Source organism: Piliocolobus tephrosceles, chromosome 20 (genome assembly GCF_002776525.5).
Source record: "Piliocolobus tephrosceles isolate RC106 chromosome 20, ASM277652v3, whole genome shotgun sequence".
Taxonomy (NCBI): Eukaryota; Metazoa; Chordata; class Mammalia; order Primates; family Cercopithecidae; genus Piliocolobus; species Piliocolobus tephrosceles.
This window is the reverse complement of record NC_045453.1, coordinates 17,413,126-17,437,661: the sequence shown is the minus strand read 5'-3', so window position 1 is coordinate 17,437,661 and position 24,536 is coordinate 17,413,126. Positions and strand designations below refer to the sequence as shown.

At 45.6% G+C, this 24,536-nt stretch overlaps 1 protein-coding gene across 7 annotated transcripts in view; it reads right to left on the bottom strand.

Annotated features, from left to right (window-relative positions):
• The window catches only part of PKIG (cAMP-dependent protein kinase inhibitor gamma), a 103,705-nt gene that overhangs the window by 17,230 nt on the left and 61,939 nt on the right, over positions 1-24,536 (bottom strand). For 4 of the 7 annotated variants that reach the window (XM_031934708.1, XM_023227852.2, XM_023227853.1 and 1 more), the window contains 2 exons: positions 18,852-18,999; positions 11,583-11,652 (listed from right to left, as the gene is read on the bottom strand). The gene's annotated coding sequence lies outside the window, so the exon portion shown is untranslated. Of the gene's footprint in view, positions 1-2,556; positions 2,831-11,582; positions 11,653-18,851; positions 19,000-24,536 lie in introns of all 7 variants that reach the window. The other 3 variants (XM_023227856.2, XM_023227857.1, XM_023227855.2) reach the window with 2 other exon arrangements.

Genomic DNA, 24,536 nt, shown 5'->3' with positions numbered 1-24,536 from the left:
GCTGCAAAGCCCTACCCAGCGCCTTAGGGGCACATCCAGTACAAGGTCACCAGAGAGGAGCCTGACGCCTGCCTGGCCAGTGCCTGCTGCCATTCAAAGAGCGGTCCTGGGTGAGGCTTTGTTTGGAGACAGAGAGACCGGGCCTTGGTCTCTGCATCTGCCAGGCCTAGACCAAAGCAGGCCTGGATGCAGGCAGTGATAGGGAGGGAAAGGCAGGGTGCTGGGGTCAGACAAGGTCCTGAATGACTTCTACGCTGACTATCCCCAGGGACACCTTTCTGTTCTCCTCTTCCACCTCATTTCTTCTCGGACCACTCTCCTCAGGGGACTTCCAGACACCACACCCTTTGGGCCTCCCTCCAACCACTCCGCACAGGCACCTGCTACTGCCGGTACCTTTGTGTTAGGATGCCAGTCTCTTCTGTTTTCTCCCTAGGGGCTCTTATCCTTCCCCTGAAATAATCTATGTTGGTGACCCTCAAAGAGCCCCAACCCTCTCTTAAGAGCTCTAGATTTGTGACTCAGCCTATTGAGCATGTCATTTGGTTATCCCACCAGCACTGCAAGCTTCAGACCGCAAATCACCGGCCTGCTCGCCCTGGCCTTCCCAGCTGAGCAAGAGCACCACCATCTGCCCAGCTGGAAACCCGCAGCCATCCCTGACCTCCCTTCTTCTTCACCACCCATTGACAATTCTTTACCAAGTCCTGTCATTTCTTTTTTCATTTTTATGTTTTTGTAGGGACAAGGTCTCACAATGCTGCCCAGCCTAGTCTTAAATTCCTGGCCTCAAGCAATCCTCCCACCTTGGCCTCCCAAAGAGCTAGGATTAGAGGCATGAGCAACAGTGCCCAGCCTAGTCCTTTTGTTTCTACCTGCAAAACAGAGCTTGAATCTGCTGACCTCGCTCCTCCACCCACAACACCCAGGCTCCAGGATGTCTCACCAGGACTCTCAGCAGAGACTCTGACAAGAGTCAGAGTCCTGTGTCTCTCTCATCCCTAGCCCAGGGTCTATTTTCTATACGGCAGGCAGGGTAACGTTCTCAAAATGGAAATTGGGTCATTGGAATTTCCCTGCTTTGTTCAATCTCTGATGCTTTTCTATTTCATATCTAGTGAAATCCACACTCCTGATGTCAGTCCCTGAAGTCCTGCAAGGATCTGGCCCTGCCTGCCTCTGCAGATGAGCCTTTGTCTCATTTCTACTCTCTTCTTGGTCCATTTTGCTCTGGTCACACTGGGCCTCTCTTTAAATCCTCAAACCTCATTTAATTCCTGACCTCAAAGCCTTTACTAGACTATTTCCTCTGTGTACAACATTCTCTGTAACCCCGCTCCCTATAGAGCCTCCTAAGTGGATAAGTGGATTCCTGGCCTTGGTTTTTCAAACGTTCTTGCTCTAGGACCTGACGTGGGCTCCTGTAGGGCACGAAGCCTCCTGAGTTCCTCTGCCCCCAATTACTGCATGTCAGGAAAGCCCTGGCAGAGCTGCCCGGAGGCTAATGCGGTGTGGTGGATGCCACAAGGATTTCAGAATCTCAGCTGCTGTCCCTACAGCGGCACATGGTGCTGGGCACCTCACTTGACTGCAGACACTGCTTCTATAAAATCGGAGGGCTCACACCTGCCTTAAAAAGTGGCTGTGGGGATTAACTGGAGCCAACAGTTATATTCTTTTTTTTTTTTTTTTTTTTGAGATGGAGTCTCGCTCGGTCACTAGGCTGGAGTGGAGTGGCGTGATCTTGGTTCACTGCAACCTCCGCCTCCCAGGTTCAAGTGATTCTCCTGCCTCAGCCTCCCAAGTAGCTGGGACTACAGGCGTGCACCACCACGTCCAGCTAATTTTTGTATTTTTAGTAGAGGTGGGGTTTCACCATGTTGGCCAGGATGGTCTCGATCTCTTGACCTTGTGATCCGCCCGCCTCAGCCTCCTAAAGTGCCGGGACTACAGGCTTGAGCCACGGTGCCCGGCCTGTTATACACTTCTTTCTTACTGCATGCCAGACTGTGCTGAGCATCTTACAAGCATTTAATTTTATAGTAATTCTATGACATAGAACATATAATTATCCTGTAGTACAAAAGAGGCAGCTGAAACTCAGTGAGGTTAAGGAGTTTGCCCAAGGCCATATATCCAAGGAGTGTGGAGCCAGATGGAGCCTGTGCTATTAGGCTATAAAGCAGGGGAGTGAATTAGTATCATGCCTGGCATGTAGTATGGGTTTACTGAAAAGTACCCATTCCCTTTTCCAACCTTCTTTTTCCCCTGTCCCCAGCTTCATAATAAGGCATTTCTGAAGGAAGAGCAAGAAAGTAAGCAAGTCCCTGGAAAACGTTCTACAAGGCTGTCTAAAACATACACCGAGATGGATTTTACCCATGCTTATACAACCTCCTGTTTTGGATATTCAACTGGATACAAACCTTCAGAATCTTTTCAGTGATGCTGGGTTGATTCTCTTGATTCTACCACCACATTCTACTCTTTGATATTTAACTTCACAGCAACAGTAAAAATAATTATTTTGGGGCATGAATTTTTTAAAACACTTACCTCCTCAGCAGCTACATCCTCCTGGCAGGGTGGTGTTAATATTTCACGTAGGGCCAGGGCTAGGGACTGGAATTGTGACACAAACTCTCTTCAACCCATGAAAGTCTGTGCTTCCAGGAGGTCTCTGGAAAGCTGAAGAACAGTCCAGCTGCATCACTGCTTGGTGGCCAGGCATGCTGGGTCCTCCCCAGGCCTCCTGCTGTGTCTGTATTATCAAACCTGCTGAGGCTCAGCTACACAGCAAGATTCCCAGAGAGTGCCAGTCTGTATCTTACTGTGAGGGGACAGGAAGGAAGGGAAAGTGAGATCACTTCCTGGCAGGCCTGTGTAAGGCCTAGGGGCTGGGCCACACTACAGGTCTGCCCATGCCAGGCTGGGCACCTCTGGACAAGGCTCTTCCCCTCAAACCTCAGGAGTCTCACATGTGGAATGAAGGGGGAAACTGGGTATCTCTGTGGTGGTTCTGAAACAGGTCTGCAAATTATCTGACATTCCTCCTCTCAGGAGGCAGAGTTTAATTTCAATTTCCCCAAATGAGCTGGCCTTAGTGACCTCTAACAAATAGAATGCAACAAAAAATGATTTTGTGTCACCTCCAAGATGAGGCTATAAAGGGTTATATAGCTTTCACCTGGCTCTCTCTGGGGACACCTGCCTCTAGAGCTTTGAGCTGCATATGGGAAATGTGAGGTGGCCATGCCATGAGGAAGCCCAAACAGGCCTATGAAGTAACCACAGGGGAGAGGTCCTGAGATGGCCTGGAAAGAGCAGCAGCCGGCCAGCCTCCAGCGGTGCCGGCCCCAAGCTACTCCAGTTCCAGTCACCATCTAACTGCAACTGCATAAAAGATCCAAGCCAGAACTGCCCAGCCAAGCTGTCTGTTCCCAAATTCCTGACCCACAGAAACCATGAGATATAGGGAACTATTGCTGCTGTTTTAAACCATTGAGTAACAGGGGTGATGGATTACTCAGGAGTGGATAACCAAAGCAATCTCTAACATTACTCCTAGCTCTGGGGTAAGGGAGGTAAGAGACTTCTAGCTCTGAAGGAAGGGGAGGAAAGCAAGGAATTCCTTGGAAAACTGCCCATCCCTTCACAGTAGGATAGAGACTGCCACTCTCTGAGAACCGTGCTGTGTATCTGAGCCTGGGCAAGTTTAGATCATACATCCACAGCAGGAGGCCCAGGGAGGACCCAGCATGCCCGGCCACCAAGCAGTGATGCAGCTAGACTGTTCTGCTGCTTTCCAGAGACCTCCGTGGAAGCAGACTTCTATGGGTTGAAGAGAGTTTGTGTCAATCTAGTTCCTCTAGAATTCTACAAAATGCATCTCCAAAATACACTGTGGAGAATGAAAAGAAGCAAGAGATTATCTCTATAGTATTCATCCATTCCTTCAGAAAAATTTTACTGATCCCTCAGTGTATACTGGGCTTGGGACTAGATGCCACAGATACAAAAACAGTAAGATACCATTGTACACATGAGGGAAGTCCATGGTCTAGTTAGGGAGCTCAGTTCATAAACTACAATTTTTAACCAGTGGTAGTAAGGGGGCACAAATCACAATTACCAGAATCACTACAGGACAGTTTCTAATAGTAATTCTAATAAAGCCAGGTGGGGAGACCTAGTGGGGGATTATGATTATTCTAATAATGCTGGGTGGGGGGACCTGGTGGAAAATTATTATTATTCTAATAATGCTGGGTGGGGGGACCCAGGGTGCGCTCTCTAGCTAATGATCACTGTCCTCATCAGCTGCTGTTACTGATGGTTGGGTATCACAGTCCACACACATGATGAGAGAGAGGAGTTTAGAAACCACTTCTGTTTACACATCTAAGTATGCCAGGCAGAGGGCACAGCATGCAAGAGGCAAGGGGAGCCTGCTGACCAGAAAGACCAGGAGAGCCGTGGGGCTGGGGAGCGGTGAGAGGGAGAGGAGGTGAGTGGAATGACAGTCACTGGGGCCTTTCAGGGTCTTGAGGGCCAAGACTTTGAATTTTGTTCTGACTTTGATTTTACCCTTAATATGTGAATGCTTCCCTTCCATGCCAATATTCAGAGGCTTCTCACTAGTGGAGGGTGAGTGAAGCCCTTCAGACAGTGAGGGAGTCTCTTCACACACTGCTCAGACACTGCACTGTGTGTCCATGGCCACTGTCAGCAGTGGTTGGGGCCCTGCTGTCTCCAGCTGCAGGAAGGATGTCCTTCCATCCTTCCTGCCTCCTGACAGAAGTAGGGTTCCAAACCCAGAACTCGCTACATATGTAAATACTGGTTGAACAACAGCCTCCCTTGGAACCTGGAAGAGCAACATGTTTGCAAGCCAGGGACCATCACTACTTGAGCAGAGTGTAGATGTCATCCGTACCTCTGGCCCACATTATCATAGTTTACATAAGGTTCCTAAGCCCTTGGTTGTTCAGTATTCCAGGCCTCGACCCCACACCTCCAGATACTGAGTCTTCATGGGACTGCCAGCCCCCTGTGAACAGTCCTGTGTAACTCCTGGTGGCCCATGGCATAGGCCCCTTAGCCTGAGTCCCCCTTCCTCTTCCCTGACCCACCAGAAGAGATGAAGTTTCCTTGTCTGCCACCTGTAGCACCTTGACTTCTTCCTAATAATAACCACAGTCGAAATTCATTCAACAGTCATTCAACAAATACACACAGAAATGTCCCGTGAGCCAGGCATGATGCTGGTACATTTGCTCATTATCTGCCGTTCCAACTGATTCCAAGAGGGTAGGTACCCTGCCTTTCTTGTTTGTCACTGTGTCTTCGAAATATAGCACAGCTCCTGACATATAGATTTTAATCACTCAGTGACTAAATAACCACCTGAGTCCTGGCTCCTGACCAAATAAATAATAACAATGATAAGAGTAAAACAAAACAAAAATGCATTTAAAATTAATTTATTTAAAATTTAATAAAATAAAAAAATGGCTACCACTTATGGGGTGAATACACTGTGTTCAAACATGCTGGCATGTCTGGGGTGCTGAGCGTGCATTTTCATGGTTGTACTTGGGGCATCCCACAGCACAGTTGTACTTTTACAGCATAAAAAGTACTTGGGGCGCTGGATGCGGTGGCTCACACCTGTAATCCCAGCACTTTGGGAGGCTGAGGCGGGCGGATCATGAGGTCAGGCGTTCGAGACCAGCTTGACCAACATGGTGAAACCCCGTCTCCACTAAAAATACAAAAATTAGCCAGGCATGGTGGTGCACACCTGTAATCCCTGTTACTCAGGAGACTGAGGCAGAAGAATCGCTTGAACCCGGGAGGTAGAGGTTGCAGTGAGCCGAGATCATGCCACTGCACCCTAGCCTGGGCAACAAAGCAAAACTCCATCTCAATTTAAAAAAAAAAGTACTTGGGGCATCCCAAAGGACAGCTGTACATTTACAGTTATAATTGTGAACTTCAGCAATATTTGATACTGTATCCCAGTTCATGCCTAAGCAGAAACACTAGAGGCCTGGTGTACTCTCTCAAGATTCTGGCATCTGAGAGGCTGGTGGCCAAGGGAGCACAGTGGCCCACAACACTTTGGGTTCTCTCTAGATCAGTGTTCTTAAAGGGTCACAGACACATTTGAGTTTGAGGAAAGCTATGGATACTTTGCCCAGAAAAGGATATATTCTCTGCGTGTGTGTGTGTAACCATACCTATGATTACAGGGGGCTCTTAAAGCCCTAACGCCTACCCATAAGCCCTAGCTAAAAACGCCGGCTCTAGACATCACATAACCCTGCATTCTTAAGGTCTGGAGGCTCTGGCCCTCAACTCTCCCAGCACAGCTGGAACAGAAGCCTTCCTAAAATGGCCTTGGCCAGAAAAACCGTCCTGGGAGCCGACGGCTGCATCCTAGTCACTGCAGACATCTGCACCCAGGGGATTCCCAGGGACCCTGAGTCAGAACAGGTCACAAGATGGGTGGCTTGGAAAGTTGCTATGGCAAGGCCCTGAAGCCTTGCTGATAAGCACCCGAATAGTTCCAACCTCAAGGCAGCTTCCCTCCAGATGAGACCCTTGCTATGACAACAGTGAAAACGACTCTTAAGAGAGGTGCTGGAGGCAGAGCAGAGGCCAAAAGAGGGAATTCAAAGGAGCTGGAAATCCCCTAGACTCCCAGGACTACTAGTACCTGGAGAAATAAAGGCTGGATTTTCTGCCCCAATTGCAATGAGACAGAGCTGAAAGGGGGTGGGGGTGGGAATGGGGGAGGCAAGTAAGCTATGGATCAGAGCCTGTATGAATTGGGGCTCCACCAATTGCTAGCTGTATAATGCTGAGAAAAATCACTTAACATCTCTGAGCCTCAGTTTCTTCTTTTGTAAAACAGAGATATCAACCCCCAACCCTTAGGGTTGTTGTGAAATTAAAGGAAATTCATGCGTAAGTTTTTTGAGTCCTTTCCTCCTAGGAATCTGAAAAGGTAAGGAATGAAGGAAGTATAGGATGATACTTGAGAGCTCACTCTAGTCTCAGACGAAACCTGTTAGGCAAAATTCCTGACCTCTCCGAACCTCAGGGTCTTCAACTGTGAAACGGGGACAATGATACTTTATAAGGTTCTACTGGGATTGGAAATAATGGATGTATAATGCCTGGCTCACATGACAAGATGCTCAATAAAAGGTGGTGGTTACTATTATCAGAAAGGCAAAGCTAAATTCAAGAAGTCGTTTTGGTGTAGCTGAAAAAATAGAAGATGTGGAGCTAAAAAAAGCTCAAGTGAAATCTTGGTTATGCAACTTTCCAGCTCTGGTACATAGGCTAAATGATGTAATCTCCAAAGGCCTCAGTTTCCTCCTTGGTAAAACATGGATAATAACAGAAACTACCTAATTAGACACTGGATGTAAAGGTTTAGCCCAGCACTGGCACAAGAGCACTCATCCATATGCTATAAACCATATTCTCTGAGTTTACACAACAGCTCAGGGTATGACTGATGGCTTCCTGTGACCTGGGCAGATTCTTTAAATTGTTTTCAGTTTTATTAAGGTATAAGTGACAAATAAAAATTTTACATATTCACACTGTGACATAATTATCACAATCGAGCTAATTAACATATCCACCACCTCACACAGTTACTTTTTGTGGTGAGAATACTTAAGATATACTCTCTTAGCAAATTTCAAGTATAAAATACCGTATTATTAACTGTAATCATGCTGTACATTAGGTCTCCAAAATTTATTCATCTTATAACTGCAAGTTTGTACCCTTTGATCAACATCTCCCCATTTCCCCAACAAGCCTTCTACTCTCTCTGGAAACCACCCTTCTACTCTCTCTGAGTTCAACTCTTTTAGAGTCCACATATAACTGAGATCCTGTAGTATCTGCCTTTCTGTGTCTGCCTTATTTCACTTAGCAGAATGTCCTCCACATTCAACCATGTGTTTGCAAATGTCAGGATTTTCTTTTTTAAGGTTAAATAATATTCCTGTGTGTGTGTATGTGTGTGTGTGTGTGGATTACCATAGCATTATAATTTTTTTTTTTTGAGACATGATCTCACTCTGTCAGCCAGGCTGGAGTACAGTGGCACGATCACAGCTCACTGCAGCCTCAATGCGATGCTTGGGCTCAAGTGATCCTCTCACCTTAGCCTCCTGAGTAGGTGGGACTACAGGTGCATGCCACCATGCCCAGCTAATTTTTGGATTTTGTTTTTATAGAAATGGGGTTTCACTATGTTGCCCAGGTTGGTCTCGAACTCCTAAGTTTAAGCAATCCTCCTGCCTCAGCCTCCCAAAGTGCTGGAATTACAGGTGTGAGTTACCATGTCCAGTCTATAATATTTGAAATCAGGTTGTGTGATACCTCCAACTTAGATCTTCTTGCTCAACATTGCCTTAGTCATCTGGGGTCTTTCATGGTTCCACAGGAATTTTAGGATTATTTGTTCTATTTCTGTAAGCAATGCCACTGGAATTTTGATAGGAATGGAATTAATTCTGTAGATCGCTTTGGGCAGTATGGACGTTTTGACAATATTGATTCTACTGGGCAGATTCTTTAAATGGCTTGGTGTGGACATAGCCTCAACTCTTTCCAGAACTAGGCATTAGAGATCTTGTTCAGCCAGGCAGGATTCTCATTTTTTACTCTGTCCGCTGGCTTCACAGGATCCTCTCAAAGGAGTTTTCCTCATGGCCAGGAGACAGGGAGTGACTTCAGTGTCCATGGCAAACCAGATTAGGGGGTGTCCTTCCGGCAGAAGGAATAACTATGTGCTTCCCTGGGGGCATGGCCTGCCCTCCTTGCTGAGGTGCAAAGCCAAGTAGCCTGGGAGATGAGCAGGCACACTCCTAGCTGCCAAGCAGTTTGCCCAAATGGTGGGAAGGCAGCTGCCCTGTTTAATGCACCTGGGGAAAAGGACTGATTGAGAAAAGTGCTAAATGGGCGCGCTGGCCCCAGGATTCAGTTCTGGACCGTGTTTTGGTTGTCTGAGGGCTCTGTACAAGATTTTCAAGGTTTGTAAGAGAATAGCTGCCCCTTGATTCCTCTGCATCCTCTGCACTGTCTGAAAGATCTGAAGGAGCACCGCAGAATGGCAGGCACTACACACAGAAGTCAGAGAGTACGGACTCAAGACTCCGGCCCTTCTCCTTCTTCCTAATTGTGTCACTACCAGCAAACAGTTCCACCTCTTTGAGTCTCAGTTTCCTCATCTATCAAATGGAGATAATATATATGTACTTCATAAGATCAAACTAAATGAGGCTGAGAAGGATGTAAGTGCTTATCACGCCTGGCACATGGCTTAAATAATAGTTTTAGCAGCTTTGCCCAAGCACTCTTTGTCGTGGGTGTGGCCAAGCACATACCCGGCCTTCAGTCTGTGTTTGCTCCCTCCCCTCTGTAGACTGGTCCTTCTTGGCTACAGGGAGAGAGAGCTGTGAGACTGATCCTGAGGCTAGGGCTTCTTCACTACTTTCATCCCAGGGGATAAGCTGCAGTGACAGGATGCACTTAATATGTGCTTGAGGATTTCAACAAATCTTTACATGGCAAACAAAACAGAGAGATTTCTCTGGAAGCCCTAGCTGGGCATGTAAAATATCTATGATATTTTGAGATATCATGATGATATCTCATGAGATGAGAGAAAAGAAGAGTAATACTTATTATCTTCATTTAATAGATAAGGAAGCTGAAGCTCACAGGTGTGAAGTGACTTGTCTAAGGCCACCTGTACACTCTGCTTTACACTGGGTGCTCCCTCCCACCCACCCACCCAGCACCACTTCCTCTTCTCTCCCCAAGGAGGCTATCTTATCTCAGACTTCGGGCTCTGTCCTCTGCCTTCTTGAAGGTCTGAGGGAAGGAGAAGCATAGGCGCTAAGAAGAGAGGTGAAGAAGAGCGGGAAGGAGGAGCACAGGTGCTAAGAAGAGAGTGGGCCAGGCACAGTGCAGAACTCTCTCAGTCCCTTACCCAAACTGGAGCTAAACAGTCTCCTTCCTAAGCCTGACTCACAATTCTTCCCTGCTTAAAACCCTCCAGTGACTATCCATTCACAGCCATCAGGATAAAGTTCAGATTCATTCATGGCCACCTCCAGACTCAACTCCAGCCAGGGCACCCCCTCTGCACTGTGTTCAGCCCATGGAAATTCCATGGAGTGCTGCACCCCCCAAGCCTCCAGGCCTTCGCCGCACTTCTCCGCAAGCCCCCAGCCTCTCCCTGTCCACTCTTCTCCAAGTCATCTCCTGCATACCTTTCAAGCCTCAGCACCCTCCGCCCACTAGCCCTCTGGACCTACCACAGACTACCGCTACTAGTCTACTGTCAGCCATACCCATAAGCTTCCTGAGGGCAAGGACTGTGCCACTTCTGCTTTGTTATCTGGTGTCCAATTTATAGAAGATGCTCCATAAATATCTGCTAAATTAATGTAAAAATGAAAAAAACTTTTCCTGGCTGAGGCAGGAGTATAAACTGAGCTGCACCAGACACAGCTGCACTGTGCCCCTACAGTGCTGAAGAGAGAGAAAATCACAAGACCTTCTCTCTCTCATGCAGCTTTCAGTTCTCACACCATCCTTAGCTTATGGACAGATGCACAGTGGATTCCGCAAGCTCTTCAGAGTGAAGTGCTCATCCCCAGGCTCTTTAGCTTCCTTATGAAAATTCCAGCTATGGAGAAGGTCCAGGTGGGTGTAGGCCAATCCAGAATAGCCTTCAATTCTGATACCTTAACAACTACATCCATGGATGCCGATGGATGCCCGGTGGGGAAAAAGATCTTTGTGGACCCGGTACTTCCAACTTGACAATTCAAAGAAATGCACCAGATTTGTTGATAAATAACTGCTGCTTTAGGTAAAAAGTCGATTATTATGCTACCCTGAGTTTAAAATTATCAACTTATGCCAGAAACACTTAGACATCATAAACTATCGACATTGACCCAAGGTGGCCATACTGCCAGGCGGGCCACTTGTGCTCTGTGAATGGCAATTTGTTCTCAGCTGGAGGGATTGCATCTTCATCCCTTCTCACCAGACTACTGGGATGAACCCATTTCTTTGGGTTGGGTTTTGCCTGCTTTTGCTCCTCTATTACAGCATTAAAATGAAAATTCCCATAATGTGCCCCGGTCTTTGTGAAAACAGCGTTACAGAAAACACTTGGCGGAGAAGAAAGCTGGCACCAGGCCCAACGTTGCTAATAACTCCTGTGTATGATTGCACCTGCTTAAGTACATGGCCGGGAAACCCATCCCCTCTTAAGCCACCAGAGGTAAACTGTCTTTCTGATGCTATTACAAAAAACTGCCTGAAAATGGAATCTTGACTGTGAAATTGCAGCGTGATGTTATGTATATAACTTCTGAAAAGAGCCATTCTGCTTTTTCTTCACAGGGTCAAAATCTCCCACTAATTTCGTTTGGAACTTATGTAGTTTCTTCCTTCAACCAGAAATAAAGATATTCAGGCAAAAATGTGTGCTGCTCTGGCAGTAGAGTATGAACAGCGCCACTACCTACCTGGTTTAATTTCTTTTTCCTGCTTGCATCTCTTCAGATTTTCCACTGTTGACTAATCAGTATGGGAATTCTAAGGAACCAGAAGAAAAGCAAAAATTAGAGCCAGACATACTCTGGGATTATAAATTGAAACAATCTTTTGGGAAGACAAGTTGACAATACCTATTAACATGTTAAATGTGCACACATATCCTTTGGGGTGAAATTCCTGGACACGTCACATTCCTGAAATGTCCAGGAATTTATACTACAGATATATTTACCTAAGTAAAAAGATACTCAGTGAAACATTGTACAGTAGCAAAAGGGGGGAAAACAACTTAAATGTCTATTAATAGAAAAACAGTTAAATTATGGTGTATCAATACCATGAGAAACTATACAGCTATTTCAAAGAATGAAGGAGATTTCATTGTACTGATATGGAAAAATGTACATGCTTGATTGTTAAAAAGTATATTATAAATTTGCATATATTATCATTTTTTAATTTTAAAAAATCTTTACTTTTTTTTTTAATTTTTTTTTTTTTTGAGACGGAGTCTGGCTCTGTCGCCCAGGCTGGAGTGCAGTGGCCAGATCTCAGCTCACTGCAAGTTCCGCCCCCTGGGTTTACGCCATTCTCCTGCCTCAGCCTCCCGAGTAGCTGGGACTATAGACGCCCGCCACCTCGCCCGGCTAGTTTTTTTGTATTTTTTAGTAGAGACGGGGTTTCACTGGGTTAGCCAGGATGGTCTCGATCTCCTGACCTCGTGATCCGCCCGTCTCGGCCTCCCAAAGTGCTGGGATTACAGGCTTGAGCCACTGCGCCCGGCCTACATTTTTTTTAAATTTTAAGAGACAAGGTCTCACTCTGTCCCCAGGCTGGAGTATACTAGTGCGATCATAGCTCACTGTAGCCTTAAACTCCTGGCCTCAAGCAGTCATCCACCCTCAGCCTCCTGAGTAGCTGAGATTACAGGTGTGAACTACTGTGTCCAGCTCAAATGTGAACGTGATTATTTATGTTTAGAAAGAAGAAAAAAGTACAGCATTTGTGTACATGCACATTTTTAAAAAGTATACATACTTTACACTTTAAACAATTTTCAGTATACATAGAAAAGAGCAAATTGCAACCAATGGTTCCCCCTGGGAAATTTCTCTCTTTTGAAAAAAATTCTTCTCTTTTGAGAAACTGTGAGAAAATAAATGAAAGACTTTCACTTTGTACATTATCTATTTCTGTTTTGAGTGAAAACTTTTAAAGAGGCATGTGTAACTTTCACATTCATTACACATGCTATGCAAAAAATTCTATATCTAGCTAACATATCAAGTGTGAGGGCAAAAGACATTTTCAAACAAAGACTGGGCAAGTTTACCATTCACAGGCCCCAAGAATACTCTCCAATAGAAAGGAAACTGAACACAGAAAATAAGTGAGATTTTTAGAATCAATAATGAGCAAAGGAAGGAATAATCCAGCACCCTTCTTTACTCCCTCTCCCTCCTTTACTCTTGGTATAACTGACTCCTCTTCTCAGTGTTTTTTTTTTTTTTTTTGAAATGAAGCCTCACTGTGTCACCCAGGCTGGAGTGCAACGGCATGATCTTGGCTCACTGCAACCTCTGCCTCCCAAGTTTAAGCGATTCTCCTGCCTCAGCCTCCCAAGCAGCTGGGACTACAGGCACGTGCCACCGCACCCGGCTATTTTTTGTATTTTTTTAGTAGAGACGGGGTTTCACCATGCTGGCCAGGCTGATCTTGAAATCCTGACCTCAGGTGATCCACCCGCCTCGACCTCCCAAAGTGTTGGGATTACAGGCATGAGCCACCGCGCCCAGCCCTCTTCTCAGTTTCAATACCACCTTTTCAAGGAAGACGCCAGCCACACTCTCCTCTTTCACTCCCCCTGCTTATTGACTTCTTAAAGCCACCAGTTGTACTTGTAACTTCATGCAGGTAAAGGCCATGCCTGTTTTATTTAACATCATCCACCTATTACCTTGCTCAGTGCCTGGTGGGTATTAGGTTCTCAACAAATACTGGCTAAATACGTGAAAATTTTATTGAAGGCTCAGCTCAAATGCTACTGCTCCTCCAATTTCTTAGGCTTTCTACAGGACTCTGTCCCCATCTTGGGGGCATTTTCACAATGTGTTCATGTTATCTGAGTCTTTTTTTCCTGTCCGGCTGTGAGCAACCTCAAAGTCTTGTTTACCCTGACATTCCCCATAGCACCTTGCAGGATGCCTAACACATAAAGGGTTCTCGGCAGTAGATGAATCCATGCACACGCACAGGAAAGTACAAATGACGGCCGCAGGCTCTAACCAACTGCAGATAGTAGTGACTAGAGCCCAGAACACAAGCACCTTTGAGATATGCAAACAAACATGAGACTTTGCCCAAGGAGAAATTAAAATTAGAGCTAAACTTGAAATACAGTGGTGTGGGTGGGGGGATTGGGAGACAGGCCCTTATTCAAAAACAGAGAAGTGAAATCACTGAGTGATGATTTATTTTAAGTGTGTTTTTCTGTACTATCTAGCTTTTCTTCCCTTAAACATATTCTAATTTTGCAATCAGAAAAAAAAATCTACAATAAATGTTATAAAAACAACGGAAAATCAGTGGTGATTTTAGACTACAAAAGTCACCCATCCCTCTGTTTCCTTACTACAACTTTGGACTTCAGATTCAGGGCCCTCTCAGGTGGGGCCCATACATTTTGTGAGGAAGTGTTCTTTCCTCTGAAGCCACAGGGGATAGGAAGGTGCCAGAAATGAGTGCTTCAGCAGGGGCAGCTCTCAGTTGCTCCCTAATGCAAATGCTGGCAAAGCTCCCAGAGTCAGGAACTGTAGGGAGAGAGCAGAAGGAATCAACCCAGTGCAAGATCAGGACCTCCACAAGATGCTGATCCAGTGTCTGGCATTTTAGAGCACTTGTGCATATTTCTTTTGCACAACTTTTCACATGCCATTAAAATTATTCACTCCTCTGCCTATCTTCCCTTGATGGACAGAGAATTCCATAAGACCAGAGGCAGTGTCTTTACCCTGGTCCTCTAGCCCAGCGCTTAGTACTAACAGGCTCTCAACGTACATTTATGGAATGTTAAAGGCCACACTGATAAAGTACTAAAACTGACCTAGGTCCCTGGGACATAGCAAGAATACACCAAATACTTTCTTCAGTTCCATGAAAGGCCATTATTCAGTTCTGAAGAGCCAAGCTAAAACCTGTAATTTCTTGAAAGATTAAAGAGACATTTTAGGAAAAGGGGCTTCCTCCAGTAAGAGCGGATGCACTATGCGTTCTAATCTGCAATTCATAATCAGTCAGCATAAGTGCCGACAGCAACTTCCAAAGAAACCACTCTTTGAAGGAGCAGTACTCCAAGTTTTCCTAAGGCATTTTTGAAGGATTTCCAGGAGGTAGTGAGCTCAGCCTAGGGTCATGATTAATAACCTGTTTCCCAGAACTTGAGATTTTCCACCTCAGTCTCCACTTAGGAATTCCTTCTGGCCCTTCGTGAAAGCACTTGGCAGAGTTAACTGGGCCAGTTCAGCTTCTTGTCTGTCACACCAAGCACATGCTACCAGCTTCTTCCTTAAGTGGCTGGGCCAGGGTCCTCTGGTCCCAAGAGAACAGCACCCACTTCTGCTTTTGGCCTCAGCACTGGCTGGCTGATGTGAGGTTCAGCACCACTTGACTGAGTGACAGGAAATAATGTTTGAAGAGCCAACATAGCAGCTCCAGGGTCCATCACAGGGGTTTCAAAATGATGAGTTCAAAGATAACTTCCAGTTCCTCATGCAAATGCCATCCTGTGTCTGAGGGGGCAGATGCCTGTGTACACTGGCTGACATTCTCTTTCTGGAAATTGAGAGCAGCTAATCCTAAGCATGTATTTTTGTACCAACTAAGTGCTTTATGAGCCCTATCTCATTTCATCCACATGGTACCCCTTTGAGGTCAGTATGACTGTGACCCCCCCACTTGCCAGAAAGAGAAGTAGGTTCTGTAAGGTGAAGTGATCAGTCTAGGATCTCCCGGCTAGGAGGTGGTGAAAGCAGACCTCTTACCTGCTATCCCTTTCCAATTTCTCACCAAACTCTAGATTGTCTAAACTGAAAGAGATGGTGGACACCAACCAGATGCAGGGTTGCAAATTCCCACAGGGGCCAGGGGCCAGGGAGGAGACTAGAGGGCACAAGTGATGGGGCAGGGGAATGCACAAATGGTAATGAACTGGAGAATGCACCTGCCTAAAGGCATTCAAATTAAAACCAAAACACTACTCTGACTTCTGACTCAAGTTCACTCATCATCATTTAACAGATGGAGTGACTGAAATCCAGGGAGGTGACATGAAAAAGGCACTGCAGTATGGTGAAATATTCAAGGACTTCGGGGATAGCCAGTTCTCACTGGGAACTCAAGCTCTATCCCCTGCCAGCTGTGAGACTCTGGGCAATCCACTGCACCTCTCTGTGCCTTTCTCATGTGTACAATGGAGATGATCTCTGCCTCACATCATTGCTGTGAAGATTAACAGAAGTCAGCATATCCAAGATGCCCAGCCCTGGGTGTGACATTTATTTCAGGAAGATACAAAAGCCAAATAAGATCTTTGGATACGTCTTTTCCACAACCTACCTCCACTCCCAAGATGCCCTAAACTCACTGCCCGGAGTGACTGAGGTGGGGTAGATCGGGAAACACACACTGATAACAGGAGCAACTTTGACACACAAAACAAGAACAGAAAGCCACCCTCATCTGGTACATGAAGGCCTAGCTGAGGAGTGTGAAGCATTCCATATTTCCACTCTCCACTTCCTGGCAGGGACCACAAAATCTAGGCACCTTCCTTCCAGAACATCACCTCCTCACCACCACCTTAGGAAAAAGGATGCCTTTTTTGATTACCCCAAATCTCAAGATCCCGGGGGGGGGGCTGGGATGAAGCAGAGGGGGCCCTGGCCTTCCCACTGCCCATGCCCATGGGTGGGTCCATGGCAGCAACAGTCCACCTTCGACGGGATGAAATGCTGGGGAAGACTGCAGCTTTAAGAAGTGCCAAGGGACCCCATCTCCACTACAAATACAAAAATTAGCCAGGCGTGGTGGCAGACGCCTGTAAACCCAGCTACTCGAGAGGCTGAGGCAGGAGAATCACTTGAACAAAAACGGGAAGCGGAGGTTGCAGTGAGCCGAGATTGTGCCACTGCACTCCAGCCTGAGAGACAGCGCGAGACTCCATCTCAAAAAAAAAAAAAAAAGAAGTGCCAAGGGCCTTTGAGACCCCTCCTGTTAACTAAAACCTTAATTCAAACAAATAGTTTCTAAATACCACAACTTCCTGAGGATTAGGTCTCTGATGCCCTTAAAGATAAAAAAAAAAAAAAAAAGAGAGAGAGAGAGAGAGAAAGAAAGCAAGAAAGAAAAAAAAAAAAACCTTAATTTGTTAAGACCTGGCACCTTGGAAACTCAAAATTCAAGATCTGATGTCTTTTGCTTTTTTTTTTTTTTTTTTTTTTTGCACTCTGGCTGTGGCTATCCTTCCCTTGCAGCAGGAGAGGCATCATGTTAAATGATGAAAGAGGGGCAAATAGAGGGATTTTCCCCCTTCTTCTCCCTCTCTTGCCAAACTAGGAACTAGGATGGTGGGCTTTAAATTTAAATTACGTCATGTCTCCTTTGTACCTACGTGCCAGGCTTTCTACTAGGCAATGGGGCATAGTGATGGGCTAGACAGACACGCAAAGAGGGTGCAGATGGTCTAGTGGAGACATGGGGAATTGAAGTTACGCCAGTAATTATGTAAATACAGTTTAGTTAAACATGAAGCAGTTCAGGATAATATGAGAGCCTATAAGCAGATGGTTGCCCTCAGTCAGTGACGAGAGGGAATAGTACTGACCATCTAGTGCTCTGTAAAGGGCTGAGCATAACATAGGGCCTAGTGCTTAAGAGATACTCAATAATGTCAATTCCTTCTTTCCTCTCTCCCCAAGTGTACGTGCTTGTGTGTGCGTGTGCACATACACATACCACTGAGACTTTCTCTTTCTTCAAGAACACCTAACCTGAAAAAGACCCATAGAAACTTAGAAGTAACTTAATGTTGCCTGTTTTATGTCTTCTTTTAACTGTCCTCCAGGCACCCGGTTTTAGCTCCTCTGGGAAACCGAAAACCTAGGATACTTTGCTCCTAAAGCCATAAGGGCCCAACACAAAGGGAAAAGAAACATGGACAGTTCGTTTCATACTGAATTTGGAAATACAGAGATCATCTAGTTTTGTCCCCTCATTAGGTACAAATGAAGAAACAAGACCCAGAGAGTGTGAAACACTTCCCCAAAGTGACAGTTTCCTTGGGTGACCCTTCTAACATATGGTAGCTTTTTGTTTAAGCTGAAATCTTTCCCTGTTAGCTGTAACTTTTCAAATATACTTAACCCGCTAACGGGGGAGGTGGGCTCCCACACACTGTGAGCCATCTCAAGCCACCTAGGAACCCTCCGTTCAGCGACCCACCAAGTAAGGGACCTGGGTTTTCCTCTCTACAGAGTAGCTTGCTTAGTTTCAAACCCTGAAAACAGATACCAACAAATAAAACGCCTAAGGGCTTACATGTCCTGTTTATATTCTAGGCATAAACAGCAAATTTTTAAAAGGAAGCGATAAAAAGACTGCAAACCCAAGGTTAAAGATTTCCAACCCCTTTCCATCTTGGAGTTTTCCACACAGCTGCTGTAGCACTGGGTTTATATGTGATAAATTCATGAAGTCTGACTGTATCTGTAACTGAAATTTAACACAACAATCATATTCCTGAGGGGGAAGATAATAGGGAATTTTCACTACTTTCGGAGACTTTTCTTTCTCGAATGTTTAAAAATTATTATACCACCTTTGTAATCAGAAAAAAAGTAAGGGTTTTACAAACACCAATTTCTTAGGGAAGATTTATTTCTTCACCTATATTTGGAGCAAGGAGCTGCTTTTAAAGCTCTGAATACTCTGTCAAAGTTCTTTGGGTAAAAATGAAACAGCATCTGAATGGAGCCCATCTGTGAGACTTGAGGCTCCTGACTAGCCTTAGGCAGTTTCAGACAAGGCCATAATTTTCCGAGCAAGCTCACATATATCATTATATAAAAATAGACATTTTGTGGCCAACAGGCTGGAAAGCAAGCTCTCCAGAGAGCTCTGCCTCCAAGCTCTGCTTCTCCCTGGGGGTGGTGGGCAGGGAAAGAGAGTAAAGTTCTACTTACAAGAGCAAAAGTTTCCTCAAAATCCAGCGGTCCTCAGTCAGAAGCGGAGGCAGAATTTACGAAACCAGGATTCAAGGTTAGCAGTCCAGACCTGTGGTGCAGGCAGGATTCTCACTTCACCCCGCTCTCTGTCTCTTCCCCGTGTCTCCTAAATGAAAAGCACTTTGAGGTTTTAGTGGGTGTTTCCCATGTCTCGGGCCAAGTAAGTCCCCATTTGTTGTAATCCAATGCTCAGTCTGATGATGTCAACCACACAACTCACTCACTCAGTTTCCACCGCTCTGTCCATGGGAGAGATCCATTTCCTTTGGACAATGAGCCAGGGGGCTGTAACTGCATCCCAGGCCACCACGCTCGCCTAACATCCTTCCTTCAATTTTCAACCCTGCAGCTTTAGTGACAAAAGGTTTCCTATCCACTCACTGAGCCAGGGTTCCTGGGTAAATTCCTTTGCTTCTTAGTGGGTTGTCTGCTTTCCCATGTGTTTAACTTCTTTCTTTGGTATATAATATACTAGTTAAGGTGGAGATCTTCACCCCACCCCACACCCATCTCCTTCTTCCTGCCCAATTTTCCAAGTTGTTTAATTTCTCCCAAGTCTCTTACATACATGCTGGGCATAGTACATAAGTTTGTCCTTCATGTAGGGTAGGTGATGTGTGCCCATGGGGAAGGCTTGGAAACAGCACTGGTCTGTCCCCTGGGGAACTGGGTTCCAGTCTTGGTCAGGCCTTCAACTGAATGAATGACTTCAAGCAAGTTATATCCCTCTCTGGACTTCAGTTTCCCTATCAACAAAATGCTGGCTTTGGTGCTTTCCACTTCTGAGATGCAATGACTAAAAATCAGTGACTGGGGAGCTTTTCAACAAATGCATTATAGAGCATTTTACTACAAGCTACCCAACTACATGCTTGAGGGAAGGAAGAACCCTGGAGAAGTCAGAGGCCACTGCCCAAGATGCCAGGCTCAGCTGGGCACCTTTACCCCCTTTATGAAGGAGATGAACAGATTCTCTGGGAGTAAAACCAAAAGAATTCACTGAACAAGTCCTTAGGGACATGCAAAGCAGCAGCATAAACTACAAGACAAGACAAACAAGTAAGAGACTGTAAGTGTCCTTAGGGACCAACATGGAACAGCAGTGGTTACGAGAGATCATTTCTTGCATTTGGAGAATGCTTGATGGGAAAGACAAAGAACATCTCTCTATTTTTGTGTACAATGGGAAGCAAGGTGTCATGCATAGTGGTTAGGAACATCATTTGGGAGCCACAGATGTGGATGTGAGTCCTGTGTGACTTAATTTCTCTGAACTTCAGTTTTTTTACCTGTCAAGTGGGATACTAGTGCCTCTGTTTTAGGATTGTGAGAATTAAAAAACATATGTGAGGAAATTGAAAGTATTTGGTACATAGTAAGTACTGAATCAATGTTTGCTCTCGTTGTACAAAATCTCATTTGATTCTCATAACATCCTTAGAAGAGTGAGATAAATGCTATGAGGCTACATTATCAACCTCTCCTTCCTGGATAAGAAGACATACACAGAGAAGTCAGGTGACATGCCCAAGGTCACACAGCTCAAAACGAAAGGGACAGAATTAGAAATGAAGCCTCAACTCCTAACTAGGTCAGCACACATGCCACACACATGACAATGCCAATGCCATTTCTCAAAATGGTTGCTGCAGCCAGCCTGGGAAAGGAAACACTCAGGCCACCAGGTCAGAGAGGCTGCTTTCCTTGCTTTGCTACCCAAATCCTATGTGGCCTGAAGCAAGACTGGGCTTCAACTAACTCTCTCAAAAGGAGCAGATCTGATATGTTTCAATGCCACTTCGATGGTGATCGGAAGGCAGGACCGGAGCTCTACTGGGAAAGCGGCTCTCTATAGGTGGGGAAGAGGCTGTGGTAGTTTATTGTTTAACGAGAATTTTTACTAGTTCTCAGAAAACATAGATGCTTATCAAAAAACACCCAAGAAAACAGGCTATATTAGGAGGGAGTTTGCCAATCTGAAGGCTTTTCAACAATGTGACATAGGACTGCTGTGGAATAAAAACCACACCAGCCTGGCTGGGCGTGGTGGCTCATGCCTGTAATCCTAGCACTTTGGGAGGCCCAGGCGGGTGGACTGCTTGAGCTCAGGAGTTTAAGAGCAGCTTGGGCAACACAGTGAAACCCCGTTTCCACTAAAATACAAAAAAAATTTGTTAGGCGTGGTGGTGTGTGCCTGTAGTCCCAGCTACTTGGGAGGCTGTGGCAGAAGAATTGCTTGAACATGGGAGGTGGAGGTTGTAGTGAGCCAAGATTGCACCACTGCACTCCAGCTTGGGTGACAGAGTGAGACTCCATCCTTAAAAACAAAACAAAACACCATCCTGGTAACCCACAGAGAGCAGTCGCTCACAGCTTGGAGAGATCTGGGCTTCCTTCTGGATGCTAGACCTTCTTGCTGTGCCTTGGTTTCCCAGTGTAAAATGAGAAGAATAATAGCCTTACTCTCCAAGGTTCTTGTGTTGGCTATGTGCCTGGCACATACTATACATTGAAAAATACTTGAATACTTCTTGTCTAATTCTGACCGTTTCAACATCCTTTGCCCTAATGGTGATGTGACAATGAAATAAAGTCATTTTAAATAAAGAGGGTCCTGTATTTCTCCAGAATGTCAGGATGAGTAACGAACAAAAGCCCATCCAGAGCTGTCAGGCCTGTTCTCAGCAGCAGCACTCAGTTTGGAGGGACTGGAGGTCGGGGCCATTGTTTGGCTAATCCTTTATTCCAGAAGCCTGAGTAGGCGTCAGGAAATGAGGCTGGGCTCTTGAGATGGGTGCTTTGAATCATGTTTTGTTACTTGAACAAAAATAATAGTAAGGAGCCCATTCATAAAAACAACATCATTTTCTTCAACAACATGTACTTTGTATCACTTCCCTTGTGAACTGAGTAATTCTATGTCTGTGACAGAATCCCGGAAGACAGAACCAAAGCAACACTGACACATTCATTTCTTCTTTAAATTGACAATACTGGACACACTTATGTGGGCGGGGCCACGATGTGCACTTGAGCACTCTGTAAACACCACTTAATGTCATCCTCACAATAATCAGGTACAGGAGACATTATTAATATTCACATCTTACAGCTGTAGCAACAGATGCATGGTGAGCAGACCAATCTGCTCAAAGGCTCACAGGAGCAAGGGGCAGAGCCTGCACTATAACTAGGGACTGTGTGGGGCCAGTCCTGAATCCACAAACCCCCTTGCACTACCGCCTCTTAAAGGGCTTCCCTTCAGGAAACTTGGCTATTTTTCAGACAGTAGTATCAGCTCCTTTGAGGATGAAGGAAACTTTGGCTGTTTAATTCCATCCTCTACCCCCAGTTTAGAAGGGGTCTCTCCTTCCTCTGAATTTCCTTAGTACTCTCTGTTTCTTAAAAAACACACCCTTGCCGGGCACGGTGGCTCAAGCCTGTAATCCCAGCACTTTGGGAGGCCGAGGCGGGCGGATCACAAGGTCAGGAGATCGAGACCATACTGGCTAACACAGTGAAACCCCGTCTCTACTAAAAAAATACAAAAAATTAGCCGGGCGTGGTGGCGGGCGCCTATAGTCCCAGCTACTCGGAGGCTGAGGCGGGAGAATGGCATGAACCCAGGAGGCGGAGCTTGCAGTGAGCCAAGATCGCGCCACTGCACTCCAGCCTGGGCGACACAGCCAGACTCCGTCTCAAAAAAAAAAAAAGAAACACACCCTTTTCTCTGTTGACACATATTTATTTGGGGGCAGGTCTTTTTTCTCTGCCAGAATTCTAACTTCTTAAGGAAAAGATCGGTGTCTAATTTAGCAGTATTTTGTACATATTATGAGATACTTACTAAAATAAGTAAATCCATAAACAAACCCCAAAACTATTACTGGATATTTACCATATACCAGGTAATATTCTGTTTATTTTATTTATGTTGTAGAGACGGGGGTCTCGCCATATGCCCAGATTGGTTTTGAACTCCTGATCTCAAGTGATCTGCCTGCGTTGGCCTCCCAAAGTGTTGTGATTACAGGTGTGCCCGGTTGTATTCTAACTGCTTTATATAAATTACCTAATTTAATCCCATAAGGATCTCTATGAGGTAGGTATAATTATTATCCCTGCCTGACACATGAGAAAATCACAGACACAGATTGATTAATTTGTCGGGGCAGAGTGTTAGTCCGTTTTGCATTGCTATAAAGGAATACCTGAGGCTGAACAATTTATGAAGAAAATAGGTTCATTTGGCTCACGGTTCTACAGACTGTATAACAAGCATGGCACCAGCATCTGCTTCTGGTGAGGCCTTAGGAAGCTTTTAGACATGGTAGAGGGAAAGGAGAGCCGGAATGTCACATGGCAAGAGAGGGAGCAAGTGTGAGAGGGAGAAGTGCCAGGCTCTTTTTAAACAACCAGGGCCAGGCATGGTGGGTCACACCTGTAATCCCAGCACTTTGGGAGGCCGAAGCAGGCAGATCACCTGAGGGCAGGAGTTCAAGACCAGCCTGGCCAACATGGTAAAACACCATCTCTACTAAAAATACAAAAATTAGCTGGGCGTGGTGGTGCACACATGTAGTCCCATGCTTTTTTTTTTTTTTTTTTTTTTTGAGATGGAGTCTCGCTCTGTTGCCAGGCTGGAGTGCAGTGGCGCCATCTTGGCTCACTGCAAGCTCCACCTCCCTGGTTCACGCCATTCTCCTGCCTCAGCCTCCCGACTAATTGGGACCACAGGCGCCCGCCACCATGCCCAGCTATATTTTTTGTATGTTTAGTAGAGACGGGGTTTCATTTTGTTAACCAGGATGGTCTTGATCTCCTGACCTCATGATCCGCCTGCCTGGGCCTCCCAAGGTTCTGAGATTACAGGCGTGAGCCACCACGCCTGGCCAATAAATTTTTTTTTAAATTAAAAAATAACCAGTTCTCACTTGAACTAACCGAACAAGAACTCACTCATTACAACGGGGAGGGGATCACGCCATTCATGAGATCTGTACCCATAACCCACACACCTCCCACCAGGCCCCACTTCCAAACACTGGGGTTCCCATTTCAACATGACATCCAACAGATATCCATCAATATCGTTAAACATTCCAACTACATCAGCTAGCAACTGACGGGTATCTGTTGAAGGAGTATATGAATAAAGAAATGCTGGCCACCACTACCCACTTTCTAGCCCCACACAGCTGCTGTACAGTGCAATCGCTCATCACCCTATCAAAGGCGGGTTTCAGCTGCCATACCATTTCCAACTCACTTATTCACTATGCCAAGCAATTAGAAGGTCCATGTTTTCTCTACACAATTAATTGAGAAGCATATTGATTGAGATTTATAAATAAAAGTAGATTTTGTTTTCTTTCCAACTATAATCATAATTGCTTATTGTAAAAAGATAATACAGAAGAACAGGAAAAAAGGAAGGAGAACAATACGTCGTCTCACCACAATCCTAGTGTAAGGCCCCAGAGAAGGAACCACACTTACACTTAAAACAATGTTCTTGGCCGGGCGCGGTGGCTCAAGCCTGTAATCCCAGCACTTTGGGAGGCCGAGACGGGCGGATCACGAGGTCAGGAGATCGAGACCATCCTGCTAACACGGTGAAACCCCGTCTCTACTAAAAAAAAA